The following is a 21,764-nucleotide window of genomic DNA, read 5'->3' on the forward strand; positions in this document are numbered from 1 at the left end:
CTCTCATTGGAGTCTGTTTTTGAAATTTTTTTGTTGAAGAATAGCCACTCTCGGGTCTGTAATGAAGTGACCAGAGAAACTGACGTGTTCTTTGACTGGTTTTTGAATGTTATAATTCTTGATGTCAGATTTGTGTCCATTTATTCTTTTACATAGAGACTATCCAGTTTGACCAATGTACATGGCAGAGGGGCATTGCTGGCACATGATGACATATATCACATTGGTAGATGCGCTCTTATAGTGTGGCTGATGTGATTAGGCCCTATGATGGTGTCCCCTGAATAGATATGTGGACAGAGTTGGCAACGGGCTTTGTTGCAAGGATAGGTTCCTGGGTTAGTGGTTCTGTTGTGTGGTGTGTGGTTGCTGGTGAGTATTTGCTTCAGATTGGGGGGCTGTCTGTAAGCAAGGACTGGCCTGTCTCCCAAGATCTGTGAGAGTGATGGGTCGTCCTTCAGGATAGGTTGTAGATCTTTGATGATGTGTTGGAGAGGTTTTTAGTTGGGGGCTGAAGGTGATGGCTAGTGGCGTTCAGTTATTTTCTTTGTTGGGCCTGTCCTGTAGTAGGTGACTTCTGGGTACTCTTCTGGCTCTGTCAATCTGTTTCTTCACTTCAGCAGGTGGGTATTGTAGTTGTAAGAATGCTTGATAGAGATCTTGTAGGTGTTTGCCTCTGTCTGAGGAGTTGGCGCAAATGCGGTTGTATCGTAGAGCGTGGCTGTAGACAATGGGTCATGTGGTGTGATCTGGGTGAAAGCTGGAAACATGTAGGTAGGAATAGCGGTCAGTAGGTTTCCGGTATAGGGTGGTGTTTATGTGACCATCGCTTATTAGCACCGTAGTGTCCAGGAAGTGGATCTCTTGTGTGGACTGGTCCAAGCTGAGGTTGATGGTGGGATGGAAATTGTTGAAATCATGGTGCCACAAGTACTCCTTTTCTTTTCATGAAAGAACAGTGTCTGATACTTTCAAAAGCAACTACTGATTTTTGGGTACCTCTATTTTTGGGTGACCAGGTTGAGAAACTTCTAAGAGGACTGATTTTTTCCAAGCATCAGTGCCCTTTGGTGAGTAGACCCAGGAACAACTCTTTAAAGGGGCACCTCCTCCTGGCCACTCTGGGGATTAGCTTTACCCAGGTCCAACATCCCCTTCTACTGCTTGTTGCATACCTTGCCACCATGTACTTTCTCTCTCTCACTGTCTGTGACTCAGGGTGCTCTGTCATTGTCTGGTCCTCATGGCTTTCCCTACTCTCTACTTATCCTGCAGTCATAGTATTGGAGCATCTTGAGCTAAGTGCAGCTCTCAAGTAGCCAATATTTTTAGCAGGCAAGACTGAAAATATTACAAAAGGCTTTTATGGACTTCACTGGATTGCATTTAAACACCTATGTCCTGGCCACGACCTCTTTTATCCTGCTATGATTTCCTCCATACTCATGTTCACAGCAATGAAAACTTTATCCTGTATATATTTTTAACTCTCTAAATTAGAAGAGTTATACTAAATTTAGTATAACAATCATGTATGGCTTGCATGAGAATGATTAGGTAATTTAAACTCTAACTGTTTTTTCCCCCTCCATGTGTGATAATGCTCATCCCAAAGAGATGTTGTGAAGATTTATTATATTTATCTGAAAAGCACTTTGAGATCCTTCAGTGAAGGTGCTGTGCACTTAAATGGACAGCTGTTGGTGGGGGAGGGGAGAAATCTGCAGGAAATGTTGAATCTGAAGTGAAAAACTGAAAACCAAAATATTTCAAGTGAAAATACAAAATTTAAATTTGGAAATTCCTCTGCAGTGCTCATGGGACTTGGAGTTTAGGCCCCTCACACCACCATTCTCCTCTGTGCTCCAGGCTCCCCAGCAACACTACATCTCCGATAATGTACTGTAGTATCCTCTCTTGCTAAGCCACTGATGTACATCATAGGAGATCTAGTCCAGACAGGGAGCCATGGGGGAAGGAAACAGCCAAACTACATCTCTGATGAGGCACTGCAGTGATATTTCAAAAAAGACATTCTTTTTGTTTTCAGCCAAAATCTCCTCTGGTTTGGAGGCACTTTTTCAATGAAATATCAATTTTTTCCATAGGAAGCAAACTTTTCATGAATTGTTTTTATTGTGTTGAAAACCTAATTTCCAGTAAAAAAAAAACCAAAACAGTTAATGGAAAATGTTCATTCAGCCCTACTTGAAAGTACTTCTCTGAAGGATGGCAGGGTCAACTTTTATAGGATCTCAATGGTATTGAATAGAAATCATGCATGTTGTGGGAAACCACTTACAGGGAGAAGAATTTTCAATTGAAAGAAACTGTAAGTACAAATAATAATTTCAAATTCAAACTCTCAATCCTTTTAGAATTCTGGTTGTGGATTCAGGATCAAAACCCTGCAACTTTGGTCCAACTGTATTCATTATTGACCCTACTAATTACTGTTAATGTCAATCAGGTTCTTTTTCAAGGTTTCAGAGTAGCAGCTGTGTTAGTCTGTATCTGCAAAAAGAAAAGGAGTACTTTAGAGTACTTTTGCACCTTAGAGACTAACAAATTTATTTGAGCATAAGCTTCTGTAGCTCATGAAAGCTTATGCTCAAATAAATTTGTTAGTCTCTAAGGTGCCACAAGTACTCTGTTCTTTTCCAAGTAACTGATTGCAGTAACATTTCACTTCTTTAAAAATAGCTTTGAGTAGTAGTAATCTGATGTCAAAATAGACATGGGACCTAGCATAGTCAAAGACAGCCTCAATGGATGAAGTACACATACAAAATGCATGAATCATATTAATCTGAGACTGGAGAGCCAATTCTCATTAAAGTAAGTGGGAATCTTTCAATTGACTTGAATGGGAGCTGGCCCAGACCCTAAGAAAGCAAGCCACAATCTGTAACAGATTCTGTAACAGAATGCATTTCATATCCACTAACTGGGTATTTGTAGCAAACTACTTTTTTGTAATATAACTTCACCAATCTATGTTTTAATCCACCATTATAAAAGATGCTGAATTTTCATCTCATTAGTCACCAATCCTTTGTCTCTTATCATTGTCTCTTAACTCTGTCCCTGTTGCTCGCAGTTATTGTTCACTCAGTCACAATGCTGGGTTCATAACAGGCATAATGTGCAAGAACTGGTTGGCTTCTAGAATGGAACATACCAATGTTTTTATTCATCTGCTCTTGAATAGCAGGGACCTAATTTAGTTATAACTATGACTTTTCTAGTAATTCCTTTCTGCGCCTGTCTACACCTGAAATCTCACTTCCTCTCTCAGCCCTTGTGCCCTCTATCTCCTTCTCCCACTCACTACTCCACACCTATTTTCATATTCCTATGTTTGGGATAAACTCACTCTCTATACATATACATGTGTCCTCCCTCTCCTCCTTCAAACCCCTCCTGAAAAAACTTTTCTTTCAAGCTGCCTTTCCATTCTGATAATAATGCTAAGTGCTCTCTATAACACCCTAACACCTTGGAAAAAACCACCAAGATAATAAACAAATGTAGCTTCCCCTCCCCTAGTCTGTTGAGCAGCTTATAACCATAAAATGCACCTCTTGGTCAGTGCTTATCTAAGGAGCAAAGCTGTCTGTACTACTTTACATACAACATGTTCATTGAAAGGGGAAACACTTGTTCTTGTAGTCTGTTGTCCTATGCTTGAAGGAATTCTGGGTAAAAGGGGGAAGGAGCAAATAACAGCCAATGAAGGAAGGACACAGTGGAAGTTTTGGGAGGACTGGGCTGGCTGGCAGAGCTGAGAGAAAACCCTCTGCAGCACCTGGCAATAAACTTGCTGGCTCTTCAGCCAGCTCCTGCCAGTGAAGGGTTCCACAGAATAAACTGCCTTCTAGGTCTTGATTCTGATTTGCTGTTCCAGTCCATAGAAGCTTTACTTGGCCTGTTGAGAGAGATGGACTAATTGCTCAGACAATGAGCATTGTTTTAACTCCTGTGAGGAGGTGAAGTAGACTTCCTGCTCAGACCTAGCATGCTCCTGATCCTCTATTTCTGAGTGCCCATATTAACCTGGATCTGTAGGGTGGCTTCTTTTGTGAGTACCCAGGGCATATATTGGCACTCAAAGTCTATTAAGTTAGATAGATTAATAGACTCATCAGGGGAAGGACAGCTTGAGGACTCGACTTTTGTGTAGAGGACTCAAATGCTTGAACTGCAGCATAGGATCTCTGTGTTGAGCTGTGTGGCTATAAGGAGTACTTAGGTGGATTTTACCATTGGTGTGGATTTTTTCAACTGTCTAAAATTGTTTTATTATCCATTTGTTCTTTATCCATTAACGGCACCTCCTGAAGGTAGCTGTGTTTAAAAAAAAAGTATAATAAATGGAGGAAAGGGGAAGTTTGTAGTAACGAATATAAATCAGAATTGTAGAACATTGATAAGTGAAGCCAAGTGATACAAAGAGAAATCTATGGCCAGCACAGTTCAGGACAATAAAAAGGAGGTTTTAAAAAATATTTTAGGAACTAAAAAGAATCCTGACAACAGTACTGGTCCATTACTAAATGGAGATGTTAGCCTAATCAACAATAAGGCAGAAATATTCAATATATATTTCTGTTCTGTTTTTATGACGTGTGATGGGGGTCAGATCTTCACAATAACACTGCAAAAGCAGAATTGGGCCAGGTGGGCCTAATCAGCTAATTAGACTGCAAATGGGATATTTTGGCTATAGACAGCTAATTAGAGAACAGGCTCATTCTTGCAGGAACAGGTGAGGCCATTAAAACCAGGTTGCTGGCAACCGATGGGGGCTGCTGAGAAGGGCTGCCGGAAGGCAGGTAGCAGTCAGCAGCCACTCCCTGGGAAGAAGGAGGAAGGTTTGGAGATGAGTATGCTCAGGGAAAGGAGGGGAACCAGAAGTGTAGGAAGCATTCCAGGAAAGGAACAGTGAAGATGGAGAGAGGAAAGTCCAGAAATGCTGAACTGAGGGTTTCAGAACTGGAACCCAGAGAAGATGGCAGGCCTGGGTTTCCCTGCCAGTCACTAAGGGAGTGGCATCAAGGCAGTGGAAGGGAAGACTGCCTGGGACTGTTGATGGACTGAACCCCAGAAAGGAGAACACCACGTGACCTAGCTGGAGAGCTAAGTCACAAAGAGGATGCTGCGGGTCCTGGACCAAGAAGAGTTGCAGAGCAGAGTCAGAGTGACAGCGATAGTGTTCAAACTACAGATGGAGGTGTTGGCCTTGAGAGATAATCCCCAGAGTGACCAGGAGGAGGTGCCAGACAAGTGGTAAGTGGAGCATTCTGTGACAAGAGGGAAAAAAGATTATGCAACCTCACCATATGGTGATGATAACACTCTTTTCATTCCACTAGTGTCTCTAGGGGATGTTAAACAGAAGCTACTACACTCAGATAATTTTAAATTAGCAGGTTCAGATAACTTGCATCCAAGAGTTTTAAAAGAGTTGGCTGAGGAGCTTGCTGTACCTGTTAATATTGATTTTTGAATAAATCTTGGAGCACTGAGGAAGTTCCAGAAGACTGAAAGAAAGGTAATATTGTACCAACTTAAAAAAGGTAAACAGGAAGACCCAGACCTGTCAGTCTGCCATGAATCAGTGCCAGGATAATGGAGTGGCTGATATGGGACTCGATTAATAAAGAAATCTAGAAGGGCAATGTAATTAATTTAGATCAACATGGGTTTATGTAAAATTAATCGAGATTGCAAGTTTGGTTGATAAAGGTCATACTGTTAATGTAATAGACTTCTGTAAGACTTGCATACTGCATGGCATTGTGATTAGAAAACTAGAATTATATAAGATTAACCTGGCACACATTAAATGGATTAAAAGCTTGCTAATTGATAGGTCTCAAAATGTAACTGCAAACAGGGAATAGTCATTGAGTGGGTCTGGTTCCAATGAGGTCCTGCGAGTTCAGTTCTTTGCCCTAGATTAATTAACATCTTTATCAATGATATGGCAAAAAACATAAAATCATCACTGATAAACTTTGCAAATGATACACATTGGGAGAATGGTAAATAATGAAGTGGACAGGTCACTGATTCAGAGTGGTCTGCTGGCACCTAATTTACTAAGAAATCCAAACGGTATGCGTTTTTTATATGGCTAAATGTAAATGTACATATCTGGAAACAAAGGATGTAGGCCATACCTACAGGATGGGGAAACTCGATCCTAGGAAGCAGTGACTCTGAAAAAGATTTGGGTTTGGTGGTGGGTCATCAGCTGGGAATGAGCTCCTGGTGTGATGCTGTGGCCAATGAGCTAATGTGGTCCTGGGATCCATAAATGGAAATCTCAAGTAGGGATAGAGAGGTTATTTTACCTCTGTATTTGGAACTGGTGTATCTGCTGCTGGAATCCTGTGTCCAGTTCTGGTGCTTGAAGAAGAAGGTTGATAAAATGGATAGGTTCCAGACAAGAGCCATGAGAATGATTAAAGGATTAGAAAACATAGCTTACAATGATTGAGTCTAGCCTTGAGTCTATCTATTTGGCTTAACAAAGAGAAGGTTACGGGGTGACTTGATTAGGCTGTAAGTACCTACATGGGGAACAAATATCTAATAATCTATTCAGTCTAACTGAGAAAGGAAGGTTTCAGAGTAGCAGTAGTTAGTCTGTATTCGCAAAAAGAAAAGGAGTACTTGTGGCACCTTAGAGACTAACAAATTTATTTGAGCATAAGCTTTCGTGAGCTACAGCTCACTTCATCGGATGCATCGGATGAAGTGAGCTGTAGCTCATGAAAGCTTATGCTCAAATAAATTTGTTAGTCTCTAAGGTGCTACAAGTACTCCTTTTCTTTTTGAGAAAGGAAGGTGAAGCTAGACATATTCAGACTGGAAATAAGGTGTACATTTTTAACAGAGTAGTTAACCATTGGAACAATTTACTAGTGGTGGTTGCGGTTTCTCACTGACCATTTTAAAATTAAGATCTAAAAGATGTGCTCTAGGAATTATTTTGTAGAAAATCTATGCTGTGCACCACATAGGAAGTAAGCCTAGATGATCACAGTTGTCCCTTCTGGCTTCAGCATCTATGAACCTTTAACTATCTCCATCTGCCAACATGGGGTCCAAAAGAAAACAGAGCTCAGAACTCGGTGCATGCATGTTCTAGTAAAACCACTTGGGCATATTCTGAGGCCATTCAGGCACCTGCAGGGCTAGCCAATCAGGGTGGTTGGAGGGACTGATGGCTCAACTCACTGATTTTATGTTTGTTTTATAAATTATTACCTTTTTCTCTCTCTCTCTCTCCCCAATGAACACTTTCCACTAGTGCTTTGCAGTAGGAATTCTTCCTGACTGATTCTGGGTTCCCTTTTGAGTACCCTTTGCATGTATTGGATATTGAAGCTGTTCTCTGGGGCAGAGTGGCACCCATTGCACCAGATTTTCAAAAGAAATCAGCATATTTGGTGTGGAGCGCTTCTAAGAATCTTGTGAGGCTGAGCACTTGAAGACCTAACCCAGAGATCTTTGGAAAATGTGGCCCACAGTGCACGTGTCCTTCAGGTACTACTTTGGTTCCTCTAATTGACAACACCAGCTCCAGTTGCCATTGAACAACTGAGACCTCACACTGCATCCCGAGCCCTTAGACACATTGCCTAGCATCACCTAGTAAAGTGGTTCTTAACCTTTACTGCAGCCTGCACCCCTTTGGTTCTCAAAATATGTTCTTGCATCCCTTATCAAAATATGTTCTCGCACCCCTTGTCAAAAATTGTTGAAGTAGGTCAGTTCTTTAAACCTAGATATATTTTTGTTTGTATATTACAGTAATCATTAAAAATGTATAATGTTAATAAATACATAGGTTTGATGACACAAAGTAGCTGTACTTACGTGCCTGTGTTTAATTTGTGTTTTTGATGATTTACCTTCTAAAAAAATCTGGCATGTCTTGCACCCCCAGAAAAAGGCATCTCGCACCCTTAGGGGATGGGTGCATCCCAGATTAAGAACCACTGACCTAGTAGAATAGGGGTTACAATGACATATGAAAACCTCTCCAAAACCTTGACATTGTAACAAATTACTTATGTGATTCCTTGTCAATAACTCTTCAAAGACCAATTTTCTCCCTTTCTCCGCATTTGATCTCTCACCACTTCTCATTACACGAATGTGTCTAACAGAGCATGCTGTATCCGGGACGTGGATGTCCTATCCACCCTTGTGCATGGCTATTGTTTCCCTATGCTCCCCATTCTGTCTGTATCCAGCTACTGACTAATCTGAGTCAGTCTTCACAAAATAGGTAGTGTGCCCAGATACTTAACACAGGTTTAATATTAACAGCAAGAGAGAAGGAACACATTCCAATATAGGAAAAGAACAGGTTAAAGAATATTTAGATAAGTTAGATATATTCAAGCTGACATGGCCTGATGAAATTCACCCCAAGGGAACTTAAGTAAGTAGCTGAAGCAATTTTGAAACTCAAGAATTATAACATTCAAAAACCAGTTGGAGAACACTTCAATCTCTCTGGTCACTCGATTACAGACCTAAGAGTGGCTATCCTTCAACAAAAAAGCTTCAAAAACAGACTCCAACGAGAGACTGCTGAATTGGAATTAATTTGCAAACTGGATACAATTAATTTAGGCTTGAATAGAGACTGGGAATGGATGAGTCATTACACAAAGTAAAACTATTTCCCCATGGTATTTCTCCCCCCCACCCCACCCCCCACTGTTCCTCTGATATTCTTGTTAACTGCTGGAATTAGCCTACCCTGCTTGTCACCATGAAAGGTTTTCCTCCTTTCCCCCCCCCCTGCTGCTGGTGATGGCTTATCTTAAGTGATCACTCTCCTTACAGTGTGTATGATAAACCCATTGTTTCATGTTCTCTGTGTGTGTATATAAATCTCTCCTCTGTTTTTTCCACCAAATGCATCCGATGAAGTGAGCTGTAGCTCACGAAAGCTTATGCTCTAATAAATTTGTTAGTCTCTAAGGTGCCACAAGTACTCCTTTTCTTTTTGCGAATTTTGGAACTGTTAGTGATTATCTTTGAGAATACCAGAGTGAGGCCCTAGAGGACTGGAGAAGGACACAAACAGTGCCTATCTTTAAAAAGGGGAGCAAAGAGGATCTGGGGAATTGTAGACTAGTCACCTTAACTGATATATGGAACGAATTATTAAATCAACTATAAGCACCTAGAGTATAAATAGGGTGATAAGTAATAGCCAATATGGATTTGTCAAGAACAAATCACACTAAACTAGCCCAATTTTCTTCTCTGACAAGGGATACTGGCCTTGTGGATGCAGGAGGAGGTAGGTGAGGGAGATGTAGAGGGCTAAGGCACATCTCTCGCTTCAGACCTATTTATTGAACACCTTCTTATTGTCTTTTATGTCCGTTGGTAAGTATAACCTAAGGAATAATTGGCTAGGCAGTAGCACTGCTGAAAAAAATCTGGGGGTGACTGGATCATAAATTGAATGAGTCAACAATGTGATGCAGTTGAGAAAGAGGTTAATATCCTTCTTGCGTCTATTAACAGGAGTGCTGTATGTAAGACATGGAAGATAATTGTCCTGATTTGCTCTGCACCGGTTAGGCCACAGCTGGAGCACTGTGTCCAGTTCTGGGCACCACACTGGAATAAGAGGTTTCAGAGTAGCAGCCGTGTTAGTCTGTATTCGCAAAAAAGAAAAGGAGTAGTCTCTAAGGTGCCACAAGTACTCCTTTTCTTTTTCACTGGAATAAGGACATGGACAAATTGGAGCGAGTCTGGTGGTGAGCTACACAAATATTTAAAGGTTTAGAAAACCTAACCTGTGAGGAAAGGTTAAAAACTGGGCATGGTTAGTCTTTAGAAAAGACTCCGAGGGGAGACCTGATAACAGTCTTCAAATATGCTAAAGGTTGCTATAAAGAGGATGGTGATGAGTTGTTCTCCATGCCCACTGAAGACAGGACAAGAAGTAATAGACTTAATCTTCAGCAAGGGAGATTTGGATTAGATATTAGGAAAAACTGCCACCCGGACATTCAATGATAATGATTAGTTATATTACTATAGTGCCTAGGAGCACTAGTCATGGACCAGAACCCAATTGTGTTTGTACAAAACTTAGCACAGAACAAAAACACGATCCCTGACCCAAGGAGCTTACAATCCAAGACAAGAGACAACAGATGGTTACAGATGGACTGACAGGAGAGTACAAAGAAACAATGACACAGTATTGGTCAGCATGATAGTCAATGGTTACTGTTTGTTTTAGGTTTTACTGAGACTGTGTTGGGGTGAATCTATCTCTGCAGACAATCTTTGGTTGAGGAACTGTCTATAAGTGGACATCCATAGCAAGTAAGCAAGCCTGCCTTTAGGATGTGTTTTGTGCCTCAGTTATTTCAGCTGGTATGTTTTGGACCATTTGGGGACTTCTCCCTTTTTTTTTCTATCTCCTTATTCCTTTCCTTCTTTGGGAATAAGCCTTTGGGGGGGGGGGGAGGATGATTTGTTTGCCTATTGTGTTTGTCCTGTATTGGATTTGGCGGATTGGTTGAATTTTACATATAAAAAAATATTGTCCTGGATTAGGTTAAATCTCTGAAACTAGGTGTAACAACTGCCCTTCATTTGTAAGAAGCCATTAAGCTCCTTTATGTAACCATGTAGCTGAAACAAAGAGTCCTCCTCCCCCAAAACAAAGGCACACGTGGGCAGAAGGGTTTCACTGGCTACAGTTTTGTGAATGTCTGTGACAGAAATAGCAGAAAGACTGGAGAAGCTGAGAGAAAGCAGAAGGGAAACTCCAAACACAGTCAGAGCAGCACTGGTAGTGTGGCCCTGAGAAGAAGCTAAGAGAAAGAGATGTTGGGCTGAGTGCTGGCTGGAGGAGGCTTGGAACTATGAGCAAAGAACTCCTGCTGTTGGATTTCTTCTGTGTTCAGGGAAGCAGGACTTTGTATGTTCTTTTTAAATAGGCTTGCCTCAAAGATAATTGATTCCATCATCAGTTTCTCCTCCTACTGAAAACAACCTGCAGGATCTGTACTTTGACTAACTGCTTGGGTGAAAATAGGTACAGTATTGTAAGTTTGTATGGGTGTATGACACTTAGAAACCTACTACAAGGCACCCTGTAGATAGATGAACATGAAAATAAAATGAACGATAATCTCTGAGTGAGCGTGACTCCTCAAACTTGTGGGAATTTATATGTACTATATGGGCATTGGTGCATGGGAGTAACAAGGTGTAAAATACCCTCCTGTGGGTGACCCATACAACAGGTAGCAGCACTGGAGGAGAATCAGGCTCAGCAGAGCCACTATGCGTCCTTCATTCCTCATGTACGTGAGCAGGAGGAGCAAGAAGGGTATACATAGTGGCTTTGTGCCCCCAGCTCTCAATGCTCCAGCCAGTAGAGTTGTGCTGACCTGCTGCACCCAGCACAGATAACTTCCTTCGCTGCCCTGGAGAGGAAGTAATCGTCCCTCTTAGGATCCTCTTGCTCAGGGCAGATGGTACAGTTATGAAGTAGTGCAACATGAGATGACTGCAGACCTTTTGAAGAAAATAACCATTTGACCTGAGTTAAAAAGGTAGCCTTACTAGAACAGCCAGTAGACCTCTCTGTTGTGCTTCTCCATTGTTTTAGTCCTTCCAGGGCAAAGAGGTTGTTTTCAGGACTATCCCAATGCACAGTGAATGTCAATGCTGAAAAGCCCCATAATCCAGGAAAAATGGCTTACATTCTGCACAGAAGTGAAGCTGGGGAAAACTCCAGAAAGTCTCCTGGATGAACAAGTCTTGCTTGTTAAAAGCTTTCTGAGAAAGGGAACAAGTATTAGACCTAGGGCTGTGTTTGAGCTTATGTCACAGAATGTGTAACGAACTGAACCCTGCTGTTTAATTCTGAGGCGTTGGAGGCAAATCAACCCCTGTTGGTTCACTTGGACTGTTAGGTTTGGTTTAGATGAACTTAAACTGCTAAAACTGCACCTATGCTAGCAATTTTGGGGGGTTGCTTTACTATCCGTTTACCGAGTGATAGCAACTTTAGGATCACATACTGATGCGGGTATTTTTTTTTAATCAAGTTATCAAACTGGTAAGTTTTTGTCCAGCAGTGCCTTGAGACCTCTTGAATTCTGTCATCTTTGATTAAGGCCACTGGAACCCAACATCCCCTAGTGGATCTAGATTTTCTAAACTGTAGGTTGAGTGAAGAAAGTTAACAAAAAATCCTATTGTGCATGCATGAAACAACTTTCAGAGGTCATAATTTCAAAACTAAACCAATTTTCTTTAGACTAAGATACTATTATTCACTTGTGTTATGGTAGCATCCAGACACCCGTATCAGGATTAGTGCTACTTCCCATATGCCACATGCTGTCAAAACATAGAGAGAAACATCATCCTTGTGCTGAATACTTTACAATATAATTGTCAGTTTTCCTCTTCCTTAGATCTCACTGAAACCTACCAAATAAACCAAGGTTGACTGAAATCGGTTCACTGACTGACTTGTACATGCATGGCACTTCTGACTGGAACATTTGTGATATTTGCAGTTTTTTTTCTCTATAACTCAAAAATAGCTGAACTGATTTTGCTGAACCTTAAAAAAAGAAAAAGGAAAAAGAAAGGAGGGGTGGGGGGGACACACTGGGCAGAGACCTAGCATAGAACAGTTCTGTCACAAAGAAATTTGTCCAGAAAAGTACTGACCAACTGAAATAAGATAGAATTACATGGGATGGTGCATTTTAAGGTTAACTATTGTGGTAGCTGCTGTTCCTGCTGTAACACTCACGTTACTATTGCTACTATCAGTTCCAAACAACCCACCATTGTTTATAGTATATAGGTCAGATTTTCTCCAGTACCAAGATCCACTAAAGGCTACTATAATTTATACCAAGTGGCTGTAGCTCCTAAGGGATCTTTTACCACCTGAGAAATAGCAGAGCAAAACTCTTCCCGGTCCCCAATATTCCCCTTCTGACCCTTAACACGATCTCCCACCAGAGGCTGAGAGGCACTTGGCATAGTAGCCAGTTCCACTGGCTTTGTGCCAGCTGAAAACCCTGCAAACATATTGAAGGAAATCTTAGCTGAGTAGCTGTGATTAGATTCCAGCCCCACTGCATCCAGAGGCGGAGAGAACCTGGTCTTATATATGTATAAATAAATATATATACATGCATACATCAAACTGGTCGTTTTGCTGTTTATAATCTTTATTGGAAACAGAGGACAAAGTCTTTCTTTTTTTTTTCCAAGAAAAGGATAATCTGGGTGAAGAAAGAAATTTCTATTTTCTAGGCTAGTTACAGTGGAGAACTGGAAAAAACATAGGAAGGGTTATAAAATACTTGGCAGCATCAATTTGAAAACAAATGAGTAAGGAGAAAAATCCTAGGGCTGGATTCTGTGACCCCCCCCCACCTACACTCAGTCTGTGAGTAAGAGAAATCACAGGTTAATTAATTTAGTTGTGTGTTTCCAACATGTATTGTTGGTTAATTACATGAGTCTAGTAAATGATACATATTTCTGAAGGTGCAAAATATTGTTGGGCAACCAGCAACTCATTGACTGTAACTCATTATAAACTGGAGTTTGGAGATCACAGCTCAGGAATTTCTATTAGAGGCAATACTTAAAATCCTGTTATAATGACTGGGCTGGATTAATGCAATCTCCCTGTAGTCTACTCATGGGTGCTGAATTAGTTATGATCTCTAAGGAAAAAGACCTAGGTATCATGATAGATGTCCCAGTGGTGATGTCTACTCAATGTGCAACAGCATTAAAAAAGAACAACAAAAAACAAGGAATACAACTGTATTTTATTCTAGTCACCTGTGCAATCCCAATGAAAGCTTTGCATGCATTGTAATTGCAACCTGAAACTTGTGCTGAACAACTGCTTTTTTTAGTGAGCGCTGGGCATCCTGTGCGCTGATTGAGACAAGAGTCCTGTGGAAAAAATTGCATGTAATAATGGAATTAAAGACTGTCATAATGCATATGCACAAGAGGAGCAAGTTAGTTGCACAGATAATCTTAATTCTGGCATTTTCCCAACTTTTAAGTGCTTGATTTTATTAGAGTTGCAATGTTCTTTTAATTTAGGATTTTTTGCGTAAAACATATAACATCGTAGCCTCCAGGCAAACGTTTGGACTTCTGGGATGAAATCCTGACACCAGTGAGGTTAATGGTAAAACTCCCATTGACTTCAATAGGAGAAGGATTTCACCCCTAGAGTGTGTTATTTCCTCACTTGGGGAGAAATGAGTAGACCTAGTCCAAGGATTTCTTTTCCTGAACTATTCCTACTTACAGTAAGCGTATAGGCTTTGTTATTGCCTGAAGCAAAAATGGATTATCAACCAAAGCATAAGACTGCAATTCACAGGTAGACATGTAGAGTTAGAACTCTTGGGGTGCCAGGAGGGAAGAAAGGAGGGAGAAACCAACTGCAATCAGGCAGCCAGCTAGATCATTCAAATACACTATAGATTTTGTGCTGGTGTGTGTATGTGTATATATATACCCACACACATACACAGTCTAGCAGGTATAAATACCAGAGTGGGTATTAAGCATTTACAACATAGCAAAATTTCTCTAATACTTAAACATTTTTGCTGTTTGTTTATTTGTATGGAGAGAGAAGAGTTAACACATAGTTAGATCATAGAGTTCTGGAGCTAATATAGAGGTGTTCCAGGATGTGAAGCAAGAACTAGGTCAAAGTTCACTGTTGATGAGATTTGTGCTTCTCTGTGCTTTCTTTATGTCATTTCAGAAGTTGCACTAGCTCCATATCCATAACAATAAACCAAATAAACCCAGATAAAAAAGAGAGAAATTTTTTTTTTTGGAAAGCTGTATCAGATTGTCTGTCCCTGAATCACTCCTACAGCTGACAATCTGTGATTTGCTCTGCAACAAAAGTACAATAGAAAGCTAATCAGAAAAAATAGAGTACAAAAATTCCTTTCCCATGGGAATATTTGAAAAATGGAAGTCAAGTGTACCCTTAGACAGATCCAGGCTGTGGAGAGAGAGAGATGGAAGCCAGTTGTAAAAAAGAAAGAAAAAATGGTCAAGTTAAGGGAATGTATATACAACTGCTGCCCAGAACTGGTTGCATGGCAACTAAAAGTGGAGGAACATCTCCACAGCAACAAGGAGTAGCAACAGCTCTAGAGGTAGATGAATTGTAAGATTGACAAAATTTTAAAGGGGAAAGAGCCAATAACAATTGAAAACCAAACTAAACCTCCCCTAAATCCAGCCATTACCCAATAGCAACACCATTTCCAGCAACATCAGAGCTGCTGCAGAAACAGGAATTTAGCTCAGATGGGCTAGAAGAGTGATCACTTCTGGATAGTGTCACCTCTTTGACAAGGAAATCCATGAATGCTGGGAAATGCTTTCATTACCTGCAAAAGAATGGCTGACGCTCCTATTGATGGAACCAAACAACTATCCTCAACAAAATGACTAAAAGTGTCACAGAATAAGTTACGGGGTAGCATGTCAGCCTACAAGAGTGGGTTATATAGGGGATCCTGAGTCTCATAATGACAAGCCAGTGAGACTCTTAAAGCTCTACATAGGTCTAACCTTGTCGCCTGCTCTCCAGCCCACTTCTGGTTCCTCTGCTCCTTGCCCCTTCTCTGCATAAGAGAAGTCCAAGCTCCTCTCACCTCAACACCTAGCACAACTCCAACCCTCCCACTGTTACTCCTAGCATTTAACCCAGCTTTAGGTACTGTGCACATCTATTCTACTGTCTCCCACCTTCCCTGCCTCCTCAGTGGGAAAGCTCTGTGTGCCCAATCTTCCTCCAAAACCTCCCCAGTTCTTCCTGCATAGCTCCAATATTTTCCTCCCCATGAATAATGTTGAAACCAAAACCTCTGTGCTGTATTATTATTGCCATTTTTCATCAGAGGAACTAACAGAGAGATTAAGGCCAAAGTTAATAGCCACCCCCAACTGTTCTGGCTTCAGTGACTTGCCCAACATCCTAGAAGCAGTCTGTGGCAGAGGCAGGGATAGAACCAGCTTTTGAGGATACCACTTTATTGCCTTCAACTTTGGGTCACTCTTTTTCTTCTCATATCAACCTGCCTCATCATCTGCATAGATATGCCACCCTATGAAACTATTTGCTAGGCACATTCATTGGTGTACCTCCCACTGTTTTGCAGGAAAAGGCTCCTTGCACAGAAAGTATGGAAAAATATGTAGATTTCACCTAACCTTTCAGAGAGTTGGTTTTGCACTAAGTAGGATCTCAATTCTGTTCCTGGCTCTGCCAGGAATCAACTGGTGGCATTTCTCTCAAGCTCCTGATCTACCCATTTTTCAGACAAATGTGGTTGGTTTTTTTTCCTCCTAATTTTTTAGAGAAGATGCCAAGTTAGAGTTTAACCTTAGCTGCAACTTTATTCAAAGTGGCTGGGGGGAGGGAAGAAGGAAGGAAATTCTGTACTGTTGAACCACAATGATCTCTGCATTAGGTCACCAGCAGTTTTTGAATGAAGGATCTTCAGATCCACTCCGACTCCTCTATCCCTAGAACTAACGCACAGTTTTCAAAGGTTTCAGAGTAGCAGCCGTGTTAGTCTGTATTCGCAAAAAGAAAAGGAGTACCGGTGGCACCTTAGAGACTAACAAATTTATTAGAGCATAAGCTTTCGTGAGCTACAGCTCACTTCATCGGATGCATTTGGTGGAAAAAACAGAGGACAGATTTATATACACACACACAGAGAACATGAAACAATGGGTTTATCATACACACTGTAAGGAGAGTGATCACTTAAGATAAGCCATCACCAGCAGCGGGGGGGGAAAGGAGGCCAAACTGGACAGTCTCTACGTAAAAGAATGAATGGACATAAATCAGACGTCAAGAATTATAACATTCAAAAACCAGTTGGAGAACACTTCAATCTCTCTGGTCACTCGATCACAGATCTTAGAGTGGCTCTACTTCAACAAAAAAGCTTCAAAAACAGACTCCAACGAGAGACTGCTGAATTGGAATTAATTTGCAAACTGGATACAATTAACTTAGGCTTGAATAGAGACTGGGAATGGATGAGTCATTACACAAAGTAAAACTATTTCCCCCTGGTATTTCTCCCTCCCACCCCACCCCCCACTGTTCCTCTGATATTCTTGTTAACTGCTGGAATTAGCCTACCTTGCTTGTCACCATGAAAGGTTTTCCTCCTTTCCCCCCCCTGCTGCTGGTGATGGCTTATCTTAAGTGATCACTCTCCTTACAGTAAAAAGAAAAGGAGTACTTGTGGCACCTTAGAGACTAACAAATTTATTAGAGCATAAGCTTTCGTGAGCTACAGCTCACTTCATCGGATGCATTTAAATGTAAATGCATCCGATGAAGTGAGCTGTAGCTCACGAAAGCTTATGCTCTAATAAATTTGTTAGTCTCTAAGGTGCCACAAGTACTCCTTTTCTTTTTGCGAATACAGACTAACACGGCTGCTACTCTGATCTCCTTACAGTGTGTATGATAAACCCATTGTTTCATGTTCTCTGTGTGTGTGTATATAAATCTGTCCTCTGTTTTTTCCACCAAATGCATCCGATGAAGTGAGCTGTAGCTCACGAAAGCTTATGCTCTAATAAATTTGTTAGTCTCTAAGGTGCCACCGGTACTCCTTTTCTTTTTACAGTTTTCAAAGGATTTTAACAGCTGCTTGCTAGACAGCAGTAGAATTTTGGAAATCAAGGAGTCCTGAGTTCTGTTTCGGGCTTGGGCTTTGGGGACCAGTGTCTAGTGGTAACAGGCTATCCAAGTCCATAACTTTGGCACATTCATTCATGAAGATAGGGTGCTTAGGCGGATGAAAGTTGATTCTTTCTTTCATATTAAAGCAGTAGGTTCTGTTTCCAGCTCTAGAAGTCACCTTGTGCAACCTTTCCATTATTTTATCTGTAAAATAGAGCGGAGTGTGGCGATAGTTGCCTGCCCCCGGTTATGGGTATGAGGTTTTGGTCAATAATAAAGATTGTAAAGTGCTCAGAAATATGAATAGGCATCATCTGAAGATGAGTCAGGTGAGCCTAGAACTCATGATCTGGTGGACTGTAGTTCAATGCACATACCCTTTTTCCTAGGGGAATTTGGTAGGGGAAGTTTTTTTTTTTTCTCTTTCCCTCCTACAGTAGAGGAAGGAACTGTATCTTGGGCACTCCTTGATCAATAGCCTCAATTTTTCTCCACCAAGTCTACCCTTGCCTTTGACCTACCTTATTACATTTTAAGCCAATCTGATTATGTATGTATATTTTAGATGCAAAATTCTGATTTAAACTGAAACTTAGCTGCAACCTTAGCTATGGAGAGGTGATACCTGTTTCTTGACTGGATGACTGAAATATTTTAAACAGAAGAAAAATGAAAATGTGTCATACAAACATTTGTATCAGGAAAAAGCTCATTGTACAATACATGAAGACATTGATATTACAAATTCTTTCACAGCAATTGTCTATAACAAATAACATAAGATCAAACCAGCAGGACCCAAACATGGTGATTTTATTTCTGAAAATATTTCTGAATTAATTTTTTTAAATGATTTGACTAACTCTACTAGGAACCTTCTGAAACAAATCAACTATTGCACATATCCAACAAATCCTCCTATAGGTGTTTCCAAGTCTAAGAACTTGTGAGGCTACAATTAAGTCTGCCGCTGATGGTATAGAAAAGAGAACTGTAGCTGTAGACAAGACATGCTCATGGTAGTTTTTGACAATAGGCCATGTTCTCTCAATTATACTACAACAACTTCCATTGGACATCACTGAACTTTTTGTTCTTAATAGAGACGGAAGAAAATTCCTGAGAAATGGGTTGTGAAGCTGAAAGAGTTAACAATAAGTAACAGACCATGTAGTTTTTTGGGGCCCTAGCTCAAAAGTGTTCTGGGATGTGGTCTAAAAGCTAGAGATACTAATGCCAACTTTCCATTATCCTCAGACTGTTCTGATATGGTGGTATCTCTCTCTCTCTCTTTATAATTTAGAGACCAGGTGGATGAGGTAAAACCTTTTATTGGACCAACTTCTGTTAGTGAGGGACACAAGCTTTTGAGCTTACACAGAGCTCTTCTTCAAGTCTGGGACATGTACTTAGAGTGTCACAGTTAAATACAAGATGACACAGATTTTTTAGCATAAGTAGTTAACACATATTTCAAGGGACCACTGGTGGAGCAGTCAGTTCTCACATCTCCGGTCATAAGGGGTGGAAGGAGGAAAAAAACCAGAATATAAATAGTATATTTGTCAGGAATACAAATTATAAATAACAAAACTAACAAGAGTGTGGGAGCTTTTTAACATTCAACTACTCCTGTGTTTTAAATTTAATATTCTGAATGATTTCCTGTGTATTTTATGTAGTGAGCTGTATGATCTCTGTCTGTCAAGATTGGGACAGGAGTGGAGGTGGTCAAAATTTTTGTTGAAATGTTTTTTAATGGAAAATAGCTTCGATGAAAACTAGAGAAATTTCAGTTTTTTGATAAAAATTAAAAATATTTTTCCTCAAAATTTTTCATGGGGGGCCAAGAGGGGAAGAAATATTTGCTCATTTAGCTGTAGATGGGAGCCATGTGTTTGTACAGTGCCAGACATACCAGTGATTATTAATTTTTATTCTTATTTCTTTACTAACAATAGCCTCGTTCATGTCTACATTTGAGGAAGAATCTACAGAGATTTCTACTGCCCGTTTGTTTAAAAATGTGACTTACTATTCAGTTTAACATGTTGTTTTCTTGGAATAATTCCACCTTGTTTGTGATAGTGAATTCAAGCATTACAATACTGGATGAGTAAAGTAAAATACAAAAGCAATTAAACTTACCATGGAACTTTTATGAAATTCCATAGACTTTAGATAATAGTCCATATAGCTGTGGAGGAGAAAAACAAAAACATTCAGTTTGGCTTGAACCCCTGTGTAGATATTTGTTATCCCTGATCCCCATTCTAAAAAATAAACTATGCCCAGGCTTCTGATCCATTTGCAATTGTTTACCTTTGGTTTGCTCTAAATAACACTAAGAGTTCACCACCTCTTTAGATCGTCCTTGGCAGAAATGATTTATCTTTGAGACTCATAAAAGTACTTCTGAAGATCTTTGGACTGCTCCAGCTTACATTAAGTGTCAGGTATTTTAAAATGTTTTCCCTGCAGGGGAATTACCATTTTCCCATAACACAAGCCAAACACTGTGCTGTTTACCAATATATTCAGTAGACTTTTCAGGAACAAATTCCAGCAAAGTGCTCTTAATGTAAGTGATGTCAATGCACTCACTGTAAGTGGTGGTGTCTCCCTTCTTGTTTAGGGTTATAAGAAAGTGTTTTTGTTTGCAGGGCCAGTTCAGATCCAAGTCATGAAGGCTCCATCACATCAGGGCCAGGTTAAAAGCTGGTGGAACATTTAATGCTCCTGCTCCAGTGCCATGTGGATAGGAGTGTGAGCTACTACCCATGGAGCGAGGGTTTTGAGATGGTGAGTAGTAGTCCCTGGGGAATCAGGACATCTTTCATATCTTTGAGCCCAGGGAACATGATGGGTACTTCTGTTCTCCTGTTTAACAAGAACCCTGAATCCACTATTTCCTTTATGCACCCACAAACACATGTAGTAGTACTGGGCACATTCCCTTGTACTCTCCCAGATCTTCCCCACTCCTTCACAGCTTGCCTGGCAGAATAGTTTGGGGGCAGGCTGATGTAGGGAAGAAAGTGATGCAATGAAATTTGAGCCATGCAGCAGGTTGGAGATCTCAAATGAGAGGTTTCACAGGGAGCCTCCAATTTGCTCGAATGTCCCCACTTCCTTCCACTGCTCCCTGCTAGTGTATGTACTTGGTCTAAGAGGGGAAATTATACATGATACTGTGCTATGTGTAACTGTGATTCTGATTTACAGAGGTTTGTCCAGATCTAGTCTTTAGTTTTGACCAATGTACGTTTGCACCCATTGTGTCTTGCTTTGTGCTTCAGGACCGAATGGACCCCAAAACTGAAAGCAAAACTAAGTCCAAAATGTGAAATTCTACCTGCTTTCATTGCCTGACTGTGCAAAGCTGCAAATTTCACCTAGTTTCCCCAAGAAGTCATAAATCAAAGGCTTGCTCAATGTGAGCTGAGTTGGCAACAGAGCCAGGAACAAGTCATGTGGCTGTTCTTTTGCAAACTTTCTGTGCAGCTGTAAAGGTAGAAGAAACTTGCTGCTAAGATGGAGAATCCCAAAACACTACAGAGGAGAACCTCCCTCTCTGCCCCTACTAATACATACAAAAGAGAAACAGCACATCACCATCAGAAACTGGAAGCTCAGTAAGGATTCTGTCACTGGCACCAGATCAGTGAAATGTGAACCTATTTGAATATAAAAGGGAATAGAAATATCTTGGGTAGGCACTAGGACCCCACGAATGCCAACAAGAAATGCTGCCTGGCAGCATGTCAGTGGCACAGAGCTTCCTTAGCTGTTACACAAGACAAGGAGCAGCATTTGGAGCAGCATTTCCTCCTGAAACCTGCAAGGTATTTATCTATCTACCATTTATCTTTAGGATTCTTAGAGTATAAAGCCTTAGAGCTGCTTATTTCATCTGTTGTTTATTGCCAGCATCTCAGTCGTTTATATTATTATG

At 40.6% G+C, this 21,764-nt stretch overlaps 1 protein-coding gene across 1 annotated transcript in view; it reads left to right on the top strand.

Moving 5' to 3' along the window:
* Positions 1-21,593: 21,593 nt before the first annotated feature.
* The window catches only part of RAB27B (RAB27B, member RAS oncogene family), a 228,729-nt gene continuing 228,558 nt past the window's right edge, over positions 21,594-21,764 (top strand). Inside the window, exon 1 of the mRNA XM_038402844.2 lies at positions 21,594-21,654. The gene's annotated coding sequence lies outside the window, so the exon portion shown is untranslated. The remainder of the gene's footprint in view (positions 21,655-21,764) is intronic.

This window comes from Dermochelys coriacea, chromosome 5 (genome assembly GCF_009764565.3).
Source record: "Dermochelys coriacea isolate rDerCor1 chromosome 5, rDerCor1.pri.v4, whole genome shotgun sequence".
Lineage (NCBI taxonomy): Eukaryota > Metazoa > Chordata > Testudines > Dermochelyidae > Dermochelys > Dermochelys coriacea.